The 11,818-nt window shown below is 46.7% G+C and overlaps 1 protein-coding gene across 1 annotated transcript in view; it reads right to left on the bottom strand.

The window, feature by feature from the left end:
• The window catches only part of LOC142803186 (neprilysin-1-like), a 163,739-nt gene that overhangs the window by 81,254 nt on the left and 70,667 nt on the right, over positions 1-11,818 (bottom strand). The window lies entirely within an intron of this gene.

The following is an 11,818-nucleotide window of genomic DNA, read 5'->3' as shown; positions in this document are numbered from 1 at the left end:
TGTTTACTTTCCATCAATGCTTACCTGAACCGAACACGTTGAGTATGTCATAGTGACATTCTTCAGAATGCAACACGTTGTTAAGTGAGACTTCCGGTTACCTCCTCCGGAAATCAAAGACCTACTCGTTTTTTCGAGTGTCCCACCTATCTTAGAGTGTGCATGCGTGGCGTGGCAGCCACAAACAAAGCTCTAATATGCTAGATCTTGTACAGAACCGCTCATCTGGTTTTCTAAGTAGCATCTGTGACTTCAGAGCCAAGATCACTGCGACTAATAAGAAATTTGTTAGCCACACGAAGGAAAACTCTAAATTAGAATTACTCTGTGAAATATGTCAACATTTTACCTTCCACTTCTTCATTCATGATACAGGAGCAGTGACCACCATGAAAAAATTATGAGAAAGTTTTTTCCGAACAAACGCCAACCAACACTCCTTTTTTCCGCACGCATTATCCCAGTTGAGTCGGCTTCCACAGTAGATTGACTGCCACAGTGAAGCATCCTCCAGAGACATACTACCATGCTCTTACCAGAATTTTGGTTAATAACTGTTTTGGTCTTTGTAGCACCCTCGTTTAGATGGTACGCAAAACTAAGAGGGCGCGACAGCAAACGGAAGAAAAAAAGTCACAGCTTTTCGGCAAAAGCGAAGCACTGAACGCAACAGCTACAAATGTGAAGATCACGTGCCTAATGGCAAGCAGATGGAAACGTGCCCCGCGTTTCTCACACACAAAGGTCACACCAAACGTACACACAGGTACTGAATAACGTCAATAAGCATCTCAATTGTTACTTCGCCGATTTTCAAAATTGCGTCCTTTTCGCAAAAGGAGGCTGTGCAACAATTGCAGGGACCTTTGTGCGCCCGGTAACTACAACAGAATCGTTCCAGTGAAACCGAAAAGCGAGCAACACGTACAATTCTCCCCATTGGAAGATAAGGGATGGCAATCGAGCGTACTCCCCCTTAATCTCTACGTGGGCCAAAGTATGTGTTAAAGATGAAAGCCACCGCGCGCTCACTGCGCCATCTTGCAGATAATGCTGAAAACAAAATAGTTCCTCTCCCCCTTTCCAGGATACCCGCGAATAGCGGTAAGTAGTAGATATAAACAGCTTGCCGTTTGAACGTTGAAGGCGGTACCTCTCGGTGGTTCAGTGATTAACGCCTCGACTACAGTACGCGGAGGTTCCACATTCGATTCCGCTCGCCAGAGGCTCTTTTCTGGGGTGTTTTCTTTCTTGCGTCTTCATACATATAGATATGTACGCATATACGATGCTTGACAACGACGCCGACATTCACGTTGACGCCGACGCCAACGCCGGCGGCGAAATTCAGCCGAGAATGTCCATATAATTGCCATCGCAATAAAAAAGACGGCGCTTGACAGTGGTTAGAGAAGAAAAGGCTCGCCTTTCCTGCTGGCGTCAATTGTTATTAAGGTGCATCTTTTCTTCACCCCTGCGGCTTATGCCTACAATAAGGGCCTAGGGCGACGAGATTTACTGATTCTAACGCGTCCTTAACTGAACAAGCCTCCAATCTGCAGGACGTATCGGCGGTGCAACTGCGTATCCCATCTTTCTGACCCCAGAACCCGCAAACTTGTTTTCACCAGGTTGAGGCGCGATTCTCGCTGTACCGCATCGGTTCGGAAAAGCCACGCTACTGTCACGATGCCGCAGTACTTCCTGCTGATGTTTCAAGTAAGCTTTCCGACGTCCTCTCCAACCGCTCAGACACTACGCCATATCAGCACCTGAAGACGAAGGTCCTGGAGCTATTCATGCGATCGGAACGCGTTTGCAGAGGGGGACCTCGGTGACAGGCGCCTCTCCGAACGACCGCGCCGAATGTGACCGCTCTTTGCGAAGCACGACGCCTCAGCTCACTCAACGCTGCTTTGTGAGCTCTTTCTTCAACGTCTTTCTCTGCCAATGTATCTCGTAGTCGCAGCGGTCGGTGAGGCGAACCTTGTCCGACCAGTGGAACTCAATGAACAGGTTCACGACGTGACCACCTCACCCTTGAACGCTGCCGAGCCACCAACAGACACGGCGTTAACACGACTTGAAGATAGGATCGATGAACTCGCCACCTGAATTGCCACACTCCGAAGCGTCCTCCCCGAGACTCATTCGCCTCTTTCCAGTCATCGAACTCTTCGACGCACAAAAGAATCTCGGAGTCTCAGCCCTCCACCTATGTGCTGGTACCACCGGCGTTTCAGACACTGAGCCACAACTTGGAAACACCGCTGTTCATGGCTGGATCACACTCGCTGAGATCACTGACGGCGGAATGTGATGTGGCTTCTCGTCCCACCCAACTTTTCATGATAACAGACCAGCTATCCTGCGCTAAGTTGCTTATAAATACGGGCGAAGAAGTTAGCTTTGTGCACCTGACATAGGCTGATCATTCAGTCACCAGGCCAACCGCTTCGCGCCGCCGGCGCCTCTGCAATAGCGACATGTGAATTTTGATCTCTTACCCTTGACCTTCACCGCATTTTATGTGGGTTTTGTCATCGCAGACGTAGTTCAGCTCATCGTTGGTTCAGACTTCCTCTCATGCTTGGACTTCAACGCCAGTGTGAGGCATCACCGCCTCGTCAATGGTCAGACTCGTCTCTCCACTCTGTCACGAGGCTGTTCAAAGGACAAACTCTCGTGTTGGTTCGTGTAAAGCAAAAACCAGCGATGACATAACCATCATGGCGAGAAGAGCAGACGAGACCATTTGCTTCCACCCTAATCCCTACAACTCAATATAATAAAAAACCGCTAAAAGACAATTAGCAGACAAAGAACACAGCATACATAACTATAAAGAGGTTAGTAAAAAGAACAAACAGCTAAAGACGTGAACAGTGCATGGACATAACTTTTCGATGGAAAATACGCCTTCTCACAACATAGAGGGACGCGGTGCTTGCAGCGGAGACTCTGCTACCAAGACATGGACGTACTCACGCAAACAATGACAGCAGTGATGTGGGGCTTCTAACTGATGCGACCGAGTAATGGTGAATACGCACTCGTGCAGCAAGGGAAAGACTGGTGATTAGCTTGAGACGCTTACGTGGTTGACTGGCACGGCAGGAAGCGTCGGGCTGATCGAAGTCAGTGACCTTTCGGCCTTCGGCAGCCACAGCTCGCATACGAAGCCGGAGACGTTTCTTGGCCAACGCCAGAAGACCAGAACAAGCCTGGCCCACGTCAGGTGACGAGAATAAGCTCTGTGTCTAGGTGCGAGACCACTGGGACCTTGATGCAGAAGCTCTGCTGGCCGCCATTCCCGCGCCCTGGCCACATTTTTCACTCGGTTCCGATTCGGGCACGTCTGCCTATCGCTTCGCTGTTCTTCTCCAGTGGCTCTCCTAAATCTCCGTGGAGGGACCTCATTGGACGAAAATGTTCACGCCCACACGTGGCACAACCGAGCGTTATCTTCATCTTCTTCTGGCTGATGAAGTTGCGCACTTTTTAAATGCGCACAATCACATCACACAGCCCTGGGGCCCTGTCCGACACTGCTCCCATGGCCATCCTCATGATGAAACCTTCCTCACCGTTGAAAAAAATCTCGAGAAGTTTCCCGAGAATAATTAAGCCATGCAATCTCACGAAGCCACCTAAACATGCAATAACGAACCACATCGTCACCCATGGTCCACCAGGGACCACTCGACCACGCCATCCGTTCGCAGACCGCTTAGCGATCGCGAAGAGGGAGTTTTACTACATGCTACAGCTTGGCATGACGCGCCCGTCGGCAAGCGCTTGACTTCTCCCCTGAATTTAGTGGCAAAGTGCAATCCCGATAACTGGCATCTTTCTGGAGACTATAAAGCATCGAACGCCGAGATTGTCCACGACAGCTATCCGCTACCTCACATCCAGAACTTTACATCACGCTTCAATGGCTGGACCATTTTTAGCAAAGTGGACCTTGTCGAGGCGTACCACCAGATTCCCTTCGAGCCCGCCGACATACATACGACCACCATCATGACACCTTTTGGTTTGTTTGAATACGTGCGGATGGCTTTTGGGCTGCGCAATTTGGCTCACACCTTCCAGTGGTTCATTCTTGAGATCACACAATGCCTTTCGACTGTGTTAAAGTATCTTGATGATTTCCTCATCGCCAGCCGAACGCCTGAAGAGCATGAGCAGTATCTCCATGCTCTGTTTCAATGCCTGCAGCAGTAAGGCCTCGTGGTGAGCGTCTCTAAGTGTATTTTCAGCGCATCCAAGCTCCAGATTTCGGGCCATCACATATCACCAAAAAGTATATGCCCTCTCCAGTCCCACGTTAAAACAATCCATAATATTCCTCAGCCTACAACAGTGCGCCAGTAATGCCAATTCCAGGCATTCGTAAAATTTTCAATGCCCTTTATACAACACGGCGCAGAACTGCTTCAACCACTCACCGACTTCATTCTTCTAAAAGCCTGTCCGTTCTCTGCCATCCCTTGGTCATCAGAAGCCTGAGCAACCTTTACTGCCGCCAAGCAAGCGATCGCCAACGATGTGCCTCTTATACATGCACGCAACAGCACCCCTACTCGGTTGATGGTAGACGCATCAAGCGTAACTGTTGGAGCCGTCTCTCAGCAGTGTACTAACTCCGAGTGTAGACCCTTGTCTTTTAGGGGTGAAGCTCCTTATAGCGGCACCCGTTTGACCCTCGTAGCCGTCGTAGCATGTAACAAGTATAACATTTTGACCTCGAAGGTGGGGCCGGAGAGAAATTTCTATTGTGTGTTGTTGAACAATAAAAGATAGTGCTAAATATAGATGCCGATGGCTGCTAATGGTGAACGAAAGACAGGAGCATTCGGCTTTTAGTTAACGCGAACGCTGCGATCCCTATTAGCACCCATTGGCATGTACATTGAGCACTATCTGACAAGAAAGGGTTGCTACGTTATGCTCGCTGGGTGTAACCTCCTTAGTTTCAGAAAGGTATAGGAAGGGTTGAGCAGCAGTGCCATGAGTAGAATTAACTAGTATATACCAAAAATGACCTCGAGGTGGTTAAAGGTGGGAAGTAGATACGAAGCGCAAGCCGTAAGAAAGTAAAAGTCGAATTATCCTGTCTCTCATTTCCCATTAGCAGCCATTGCCATGAACATTGAGCACTATAAGACAGGAAAATGTTGCTACGTTATACTAGCTGGGTGTAATTTCCTTGGTTTTAAAAAGATTTAGCGAGCGTTGGGCCGCAGTGCTATGAATAGAGTGAACTAGTATATACCAGGAAGTCAAGGTGGTTAAAGGTGGGAAGTAGACCCGAAGCGCAAGTCGTAACAAAGTGTGCGTGTCCCCACTGTTGTTTAGTCATTGTACTGTCCCCAGGATGGCGGTGCGTCTATATGAGGAATATGTGATGAAAAAAATCGAGATGGTGACACTTGGAGTGTAGAAAAGGTGGACAAACGGACACACAGACAGATGCATGGATGGACACACAAATGGACGCAGGGACGGATACTGGGACGGACGCACGAACAGACGCACGCACGGACGGGGGGTTGGACACATGGACGATCACACAGACGGATGGAAGCAAGAACGAATGGACAGACGAATGCTTCGCCCCACTCTCCATCATTCAGTTCGAGGATATGCTGTCATTTTTTTTTTACTCTCGGAAGCTACTTCCAGCTGACAACCACTACAGCGTTTTCAGTTTGGAGTTACTAGCCATTCACTTCATGATACAGCACATTCGTCATTTTTCGGGGACGACGCTCGTTTTACGTGCTGACTGATCATAAGCCACTGGCGTATGTTTTCTACACAAACTCGTCCAAGTACGTGCTCCGTGAACTCTTTCATCTCGCTTATACCTCAGGATTCACGACTGATATCAATCGCATCGAAGGCGCTGACAACACCGCCACGGATGCTCTTTCTCATATAGCCGTGGTTGACTCTCCATCTCTAGTCATCGACTGGGCCGCATTTCCGCCGCGCCGCAGAACAATGAAGAGCTCTTCGCTTTTTGAGAGAACACTCGTGCCCTGCGACTACGCCTGGTGCCGCAAACATTCTTATCTGAGCCATTGTTGTGTGATGTGTCAGCTTGAATTCCCCGCTCTTTCACTCCCGCTTGATTAGGTCACACCGTTTTCTGATCCTTACCTGACATCTTTCCCCCTGGCATTCGGGCTACACAACGTATTCTCAACCAGCGCTATGTCTGGCCTGAAATCAATGGGGATGTGCGGGATTGGAGGCACGTTGCCTGCCCTGACAGATGACAAATTTCTCCCGTTATAACAAGACGCCTGCCCAAGCATTCCTTCCACCCAGACGTCGCTTCAACCATGTATATCTAGACATTGTGGGCCCTCTACTAGTGTCTCGAGGCTTTCGTTCTTTAATCACTATGGTCAATCGTTTCACACGCTGGCGAAAGGCTGTTTCCATTCAAGATATTGGCGCTGAGACAGTTGTCCACGCTTTAATTTCTACGTGGGTATCTCGTTTCGGCTGTCTTGACGCCGTGACGAGAGACCATGGCCGTCAATTCAAGTCCACGCTGTTCAATTTCCTTAATCGCATCCTCGAAGCAAGACATTGCCGTACCATTGCTCATCATCCGCGTGCCAACGACACGGTGGAACGCTTTCACTGTCAATTGAATACCACCTTGACCATCCGCCTCCATAGAGCCACCTGTGTCGATGCCTTGCCGCTGGTGCTTCTAGGTATAAGGAGTCTTATTTGGGCGGATCTACTGTGATCCGCAGCAGAGTTGGTGTATGGAGGTTCTTTGCGGGTCCCTGTACACTTCTTAATCTCAAAGCAACAACCAGTTTTGCCACAAGAATTCCTACGACGTCTCCTGAATTGCGTGCAAAACCCACTCCACCCCGACCTTCCGATCACAGGGAAATGTATTTCCATCCTGATCTGGCCACTTCCACACATGTTTTCGTGCGCCACGACATGGTCAACCCGCTTTAACGCCAGCCTATAACGCACCGTTCCTCGTCTTTAAATGCACCCAAAAAACTGCCACACTTCTGCAAAATGGTCGAGTAGAAACAAGCAGCTTGGACTGACGTAAGCCGGCATACCAGGAAACCGCTATAGATAGCATATCATCTACGCTTGACCTCTCGTTGGACTGCCCGAAACATGTCACATTTCGACTTTTTGTCTACACGGGGAGCCCTGTAGCACCCTCGATTGGACGGCGCGCGAAACGGAGAGCGCACGACTGCAGATGGAACAAAATAAAAACGGTGCTTGGCGGTGGCACTTGAAGCAAAAAAGGCTCGCGTTTTCTGCTGGCATTGATTTTCATTCTGCGTCTCCAACAGATCCTTGCAGAGGGGAACCTTTGTGACAGCTGCCCCTCCAAACTACCACACCAAATGCGACAGCTCCTTGGAGAGCACGACGCCTCAGCCCACTCAGTGCTGCTTAGTGAGCTGCATGGTCATCTTGTTTTTATAGTACTTCTTCTCATGTAACAATATGCTTCCCTGTGTATTTCTCTTCTGCAATGATGCCTTCAAGTAGTGCAGGTATACTTAAAGAAAGAATAATTTACTAGAATAATACATTTTGCAATTATCTTAAGCACTGAAAAACACCTATTGTTTCAAACAGTGAATTAAGTCGGAAAATTTCACTAATAAAGTGATAACCGAGTTGCAAAACACAGCTTCGGTAGCTTTACAACTCCTGTCAACTAACCATTAGTGTTTTTCTGCTTGTTGAAAATTCTCGAAATATCCGTCAATGTTGTACGCCGAATCCTGATAGCACGCTCGTATCATAGTGCTCCATATTGTGTCGAGTACAAACGATATGCTTCCCTCGCGGTTTTAAGCGAAAGCAGTCGCAGCGTTGCTCGCTGACGTGGCCAAAAGTAGAAGGTGTGCCATCAGAGACCCTTCACGTTCTTCGCAGCCTTGTTGCAGTTTAAGCGACGGCTCACTGGGTCACATGCCGTCGGTCGCAATAAGCCAAGTTAGCGTGCACAGGTGCGGGAACGGTCAAGCCAGGCGTTTATATTTTTTGGGGCAAAGCTCCTTAGGTCGTGGGTCATTTCCTCCTTTGTGGTCGTAGTAGTAGTTAGTAGCCAACTCTAGTTTACGAGTTGCTTAATAGATGGCATTGTTTTCATACGTTTTATATTTGTAGCGGAACATTTATGGCTAAAAGGGAAAGTTGAAGATATTTTGCATACTTGTGGACAGAGACAAAATACAGAGAATAAAATAAATAATCGGGCAGTGCAGAGGAAATTACATTGATGAACTAAGAGACGAGTGCTAAGAATAAATTAGAAGATATGAATGCGCACATAGACATGCATGAATATACTGATCCAAGAGGCAGAATGCTAATGAATAAACGTGAAAGGCATGATTTATTTGTTTGAGACTGTAGCGAGAAGTGCGAAGGGCAGATATTATTGGAAATGGGAAGGCTGCAGTCGACGATAGATTGTGCAATGATGTCACATAAAATGTGTGATCGGCTAAGGGTGATGAACAAATATAAATAGGGGTCCAGAAGCTAAGGTAGTGATCACAAACGTATGAAGCTATGTTTTAGAAGAGAAATGAAAGTGGGAAGGAAAAAAATATGAGCAACCACAAGGTAATATTTACTCAGAAAGGCAGAGAAAAATAGCAACCAAAGAGATTGAGGAAATAGTCATTGAAGATACTAAAACAGAGCAGACGTACACAAATCTAACTTGATTGAGTAAGAGCTTGCTAATGTACGAGTCAAATCGACCAAGACAAGGAGACACACACGCAAGAGCTGGTAAGGTTAGGAAGTTCACAGAGCCATAGAAAGACACCAGGAAGCCTCCAGGAAACAAAGGTATGCTAAACAGAGGGTCGAACCAAAAGATGAACTCAAAAGATAATAGGATAACCTTTTGTGCTGTAGAAGAGAAGCGTCCATTCTTAAAAGTGAAAAGTTTAGAAGGGGACGCAATAGAATAGACGGTGCAAGTAAAAAAAAGATTAAAAGGCAGCTGAAAAGTTCTGAAACCATCTCATTGCTCTAAGTAATGCTAATAATAAAAGCATGGAACAGATAATTATAACTACAGGTGAAGGAATTAGGATAGTAGGGAATGAGACAATGTTATATATAAGAACGATGTCGACAGAAAATTTTCATCCCCAAGAAAGCGCTGCGTGCACCATACCAGACGAGAATGGACCAACTAGCGCAGTAGCTCCACGGGAACAGCGAGAGTGAAAAACGGCAAGAAAAAGGGTTCCCAATAGCACAGAAACAGGCCCAGACGGCATTCGAGTTAAGCTAATAGAGAAACTAGGACCGAACTCTAAACAAACATTAAGAGAGGCAGCAAGAAAAGCAATAATGGATGGTGAAGCCCTCAAGGGGAGAAAACTAAGCAGGATGAGCGTGATCTATAAAAGAAAGGGGGACAAAGCCGACATAAACAACTACCACCCTATAGCATTACCATGAGTAGTTTTCAGGCTGGTGATGCAGATAGTGAAAAAAAGACTACAGACATATACCTATAGTGACACAACGCGGGCTTTGACAGGGGTGTCCCTTGTCACCTTTGTTATTTAAGCTGTATCGACAAGCACTAGAAGCCAAATTAAAGAGGTGTCGACGCCACTTCAGCCCCTCTTTTGCCAAGCAAGAAAAACACGTTGAACAGTCATTACCAGCATTGAAGTCAGCAGATGACATAGTATCAATAGGCGGCAACAAGACAGATTTGCAGGTGTTAGTAGACATCTGCGGTAATAAGAAAGATAGGTTAGATTTAAATTTCAGTACGGAAGAATTGGCTGTCATAATTTTAAATGATAACGCAGGCAGTGAGCATAAGATAGAGGAGGTCACACTATAAATAGTGGATAATACAAATATGTGGGCGTATGAATAAAGAATGGGGTTGAGTACCAAAAGAAGCACGATAGATTCGTAACTACTAAAGGTAAAAGCAACGCAGCTGTAAGGAAAAATAGGGCACTGTGAAACTAATTAGCCATGACCTTTTAAGAGGAATTTGAAAAGGTGTCATGATCCCGGGCTTCGCATTTGGATAGGTCTTGTGCATGGAATCAAAGGTTGAAGCAAGAATGGGAATTAAACAACGTGGAATAGGTAGACTTGCTTTGGTACCGTGCGGAAATACCTCAAATCGAGGGGTACAGGGTTACATGGTATAAACATTGTTCGAGTTCAGGGAAGCTAGGACCAAGATATATTTTGAGGAGCGATTGAGAAATATGGGAGAGAAGCGTTGGCCTAGGAACGTTTTCACTTACTTGTACATGAAGAATGTCGATACTTAATGGAAGAAGCGAACTCAAAAATGTGAAGCAAGTATTCATACAACAGCAGAATACCAAGCCAAAAAAAAAAAACATCGGTTAAGAAGAAGGTTAAGGAAATGTAGAGGGACATGTGAAAGATTGTAATACTTGCGAAATCGTCGTTGGAGACCTACTAAACTTTCAAGCAAGATATTGCGAAGGAAACGATCTAGGATAATTGTAGAGGTAGTACTCTGCTGTTCTCTCAGAACGGGAGTATTGCAGACCGAGCAAAACACGAAGGCACAGACACGGTATGTAGTTCGTGTGAAGAGGAGGAGGAAACGGCTGAACATTCGATATTGTTCTGTAAAAAGCTCCGCTCTATAGTCCAAGATGACTGTGCGGAATTTTTCAAAGCTTTGGAGTCTAAAGGTAGTGAAAGCGAAATGGACCTTAAACATGTAGAAATATCAAGGAGGATGCTAACCCATTGATCGCTACAATTGAGGCGTGAGTGAAATTCCATCCCTAAACACATAAAAATAGTACTTGACAATATGGCTTCGTGGCGGGTGCCACCACCAGATCTTAAGGGCACAGTCGGATACATCCATCCATTCATACTTGGGAATAATGTATTTAAAGAACTGTAGTCGTTTTCACGGCGTCTCTGCGCAGTGGATGATGACTGGGGCAAAGCGTTCGTCCGTCCGTGTGTCTATCTGTCTGTGCTTTCCCGTCCGTCCGCCTGTGTGTTCATCCATGGTTCCGTACGTCCATCCATCCGTCCATGCTTACATCTGTGCTTCTCTCCATCCGTTCATCTATCCGTCCGTTCGTATATCTGTCCGTTCATGCTTCCGTCCGTCCATCTGTCTTCTCGTCCATCCGTCCATCCGTGAATCTGTGTGTGCTTCCGTCCGTTCTTTCTATAGTCTTTCCGGGAGTACGTTCTTGCGTCCAGCCATCTGTTCATCTGTTCACCCGTACGTCGATTGTCGCTTTTGTCAGTGCGTCCATCGGTCCGTCCATGGTTTCGTGCGTTCGTGCTTCTGTCCGTTCATCCATCCGTCCGTTCATCGGTACGTACATACTTCCAGACGAATGCTTCGCTCTACTATTCATCATTGACTGCGTAGATATGCTTGATTTTTTTTAAATTTTGAATTAATCACGTATCTTTGGTTTATGGAAGTACATTAGCACCTCACAGATGAAAAGAAAAGTGTCTAAACGAACCCTTTTGCGGACCACGCACCGTTTTTGTCAGGAGGGACCTATGGGGGGGGGGGGGGCTGCGTGTTTTTTTGTCGCATTCTTAGGTTTATCTTTGAATTTGTAGGTTATTTTCTTCTTTTCGCAAGGGAATAAACTATCTCGCCAGCTAAAGCACTCAATAGAAAAGAAATAGATTGACTCGTTTCAGCCGCTAGTAACGAGCCTTTGATGGCGTCGTCCTAGAATGTGTCGGCAAGTTTTTAATGTGTATCGGCACAAATAGGCTG

Source organism: Rhipicephalus microplus, chromosome 3, assembly GCF_043290135.1.
Source record: "Rhipicephalus microplus isolate Deutch F79 chromosome 3, USDA_Rmic, whole genome shotgun sequence".
Classification (NCBI taxonomy): domain Eukaryota; kingdom Metazoa; phylum Arthropoda; class Arachnida; order Ixodida; family Ixodidae; genus Rhipicephalus; species Rhipicephalus microplus.
This window is presented reverse-complemented; position numbering and strand designations above follow the sequence as displayed.